Source organism: Phoca vitulina, unplaced genomic scaffold (genome assembly GCF_004348235.1).
Source record: "Phoca vitulina isolate PV1807 unplaced genomic scaffold, GSC_HSeal_1.0 scaffold45, whole genome shotgun sequence".
NCBI lineage: Eukaryota > Metazoa > Chordata > Mammalia > Carnivora > Phocidae > Phoca > Phoca vitulina.
Window position 1 is genome coordinate 4,003,961 of NW_022589748.1, and position 3,176 is coordinate 4,007,136.

The 3,176-nt window shown below is 43.0% G+C and overlaps 1 pseudogene; it reads right to left on the bottom strand.

Annotated features, from left to right (window-relative positions):
* Positions 1 to 684: 684 nt before the first annotated feature.
* LOC116648588 lies at positions 685 to 1,550 on the bottom strand (annotated as a pseudogene).
* Between the last annotated feature and the right edge of the window lie 1,626 nt (positions 1,551 to 3,176).

The following is a 3,176-nucleotide window of genomic DNA, read 5'->3' on the forward strand; positions in this document are numbered from 1 at the left end:
CTTTTCAGGCCGCTTCCCGGTGCTACGTGCAGAGGCCGATGCTCCAGAGAGGTCCCTCTGTGTCTCAGTAAGGCCCCAAGTCACTTCATCACCTTTTCACAGACTGTACACCCAAAATGATCAGTAAGCATATGAAAAGGGGCTCGACCTCATTTTTAGCAGGGAGATGCAAGTTAAAACCCCAAGCATCCCCCAGCTATGATTATCTGCAAAGGCGCGTTGTTCAGACCACCTTCCATGCATTCGTGGCCTCAGTGTATGTGGTCCCACCTGCCATTTTGGCTAACTGGGGACAAGTGTGATGGGCCATTCCGGCTCTGATGCTCCCTCTGAGGCTAGGGGAGGCACATGTCCTCCCTCTTTTGCTCCTGCTTCCTTCCTTCCAACAGGTGTTGATCTCAAGAGCACTCGTTAATGAACATTCTGTGTGCTGAACACCATTTCTGAGTCTGTTTCCTGGGGAACCTCACCTCTGACAACCACAGATCCGCTAGAATGGCTAACATACTTTGAAAAAAATCACACAATTTTATCTATCTAAATTGCTCACTCGTTCTCCCCAACAGGTAAAGCCCTACCCTGTTTTTCACGTTTTGAAACTTTATAAACCGGAACTAGATCATGCACATAATATGGTCAGTTGATTTTTTTTCCAGTTATTTAATTACGTTCTTTGTAAGAAATTTAGAACACCAATTTGTGAGGGTAAACTTCATTTGTGAGAGAAAACATAGAGCGGAGGTAGCCCTGAAGCTGAGGAACAGCTTTGATTTTTGGCCGAATTTTCGAGTCCACAGCTTTCTGATCAACCTTGCGCAGCTCTGTAATCTCGTGTTTCTCTTTCTCGGTGTCGAAGATCTCACCCTCCTGGTGTCTGGGCTTACGCAGCTTCTTCTTCTTGAAGGAAGCATCAGTGAGATGTTTGGGGATTTTCACACTGCTGATGTCAATTTTGGTAGAAGTAGCAATGACGAATTTCCGGTGTGTTCTACGCAGAGGAACTCGATTGAGGGACAGAGGTCCGGTCACAAGCAGCAAGCCACTGCTCAGTTGCTTCAGGAAAACTACCCTCTTGCCTCTGTGGTGCCCAGTGAGGGTGATCAAAATGGTCCCGGGAGTGATACTAGCTCGCAGCTTTCTCACGTGCTGACTGAAAGGTTTTTCGCCGTGGCTCATCAGCTTTCAAGGCACATCTTCAGTAGGGTAATACCTAGGCATTTTGCGAAGTTTAACCACTCGGGTACCACCGTTCTTGTCACCACCAACTGGTTTTGTGGCAGTAGCAAGAACTTTCTCCTACTTTTTCTTTTCAACCCTGGATTTAGCTGCCGAATACTTCCTCTTGTACAAGGCCATTCTGGAATACATAGCCGATCGGGAATATCTGCCCATTCCTCTGACAAGGACAGGGTTTCGGCTGCAGTGGGTCTTCCCCTTCTTTGACTTTTTAGCCTTGGGGTTACCCTTGTTAGCCTGCCACTGACATCAGCCTTCTTAGCTTCAGGTTTCTTCTCCTCAGTATCCGGCTTCTCAGCTTTTTCGCCCACCATCTTGCAAGATGGGAAAGAAAACTTGGAGTTCTCCAGACTCAGACTCTCCAATTCACTGGAGGAATGGTCATCATGTCAACAAACGGTGCTGGAACAACGACATCCGTATAAAAAAATATAAGAAGCAATTAAAAATAACCATGATTACCTATATCTCACAACTTACACAAAGATTAACTCGAAATGGATCCCAGACCTAAATGCAAAACCTAAAATTAAGATATTTCCAGAAGGAAACAAAGGAGTCAATCTTTGTGACTTTTGGTTAGGCAAAAATTTTTAGGTATAGTTTCTTTTTTTTTAATTTTATTTTTAAGTAATCTCTGCATCCAACGTGGGGCTCGGACCCACAACTCTGAGATCAAGAGTCCCATGTTCCACCAACTGAGCCAGTCAGGTGCCCCTTAGATATAATTTCTATATCCATGGGGTATTGGAGAAAAATATGCTAAATTAGATTTCATCAAAATTAAAAGCATCTGATTTTTTATTTATTTGTTTTCAAAGATTTTATTTATTTGACACAGAGAGAGAGCACAAGCAGGGGGAGTGGGAGAGGGAGAAGCAGGCTCCTTGCTGAGCAGGGAGCCCGATGCAGGGCTCGATCCCAGGACCCTGGGATCATGACCTGAACCGAAGGCAGATGCTTAACGACTGAGCCACCCAGGCGCCCGCATCTGATTTTTTAAAAAGATTTTATTTTATTTTATTTTATTTATTTATTTATTTTAGAGGGAGGGAGGGGCAGAGGGAGAGGGAGCCCAAAAAGGGGCTTGATCTCATGACCCTGAGGTGATGACCTGAGCTGAAATCAAGAGTTGGATGCTTAACTGACCGAGCTACCCAGGTGCCCCTGATTATCTTTTTTTTAAGTTTATTTTTTTTTAGTAATCTCTACACCCAACGTGGGGCTCAAACTCATGACCTCGAGATCAAGAATTGCATGCTCTTCCGACTGAGCTAGGCAGGTACCCTAAAAACATCTGAGTTTCAAAAGACACTTATGAAAATGGAAAGACAAGCTACAGACGGGGAGAAAAATATTTGCAAAATACACGCGATAAAGAACTTGTATCCAGAATATAAAGAACCCTTGAGACTCTATAAGTAAACAAATAACCCAATTAAAAATGGTCAAAAGACTTGAACACACCGTGCAGCCAAGAAGATATAGGGATGGCAAACAACCACATGAAATGATGTTCAGCTAATAGAGAAAGGCAATTAAAAACACAATGAACTACCACGAGACACCTGTTAGAATGACTTGAAAAACAAATGAACTTGACAATACCAAGTGCTGGTGAGGATGCTCTAGAACTCTCATACAAAATTGTACAGAGAAGTGGGAAAATGGTTCTACAGCTTCTTATAAAACTAAATATATACTCACCAGATGATCCAGCAAGTCCACTCCTGGGTGTTTATCTAGGAGAAACGAAAACTTATATATGCAAAGAAAACAGTCCACAAGTGTTTACAGAAGGGTTATTCACAATTGCCCATACTGGAAACAATCCAATTGCACTCTAACTGGTGAATGGATGAATACATTGGTACATCCATACAATGGAATACTATTTAGCAACAAAAACCCTTGATACACACAATAACATGGATGAATCT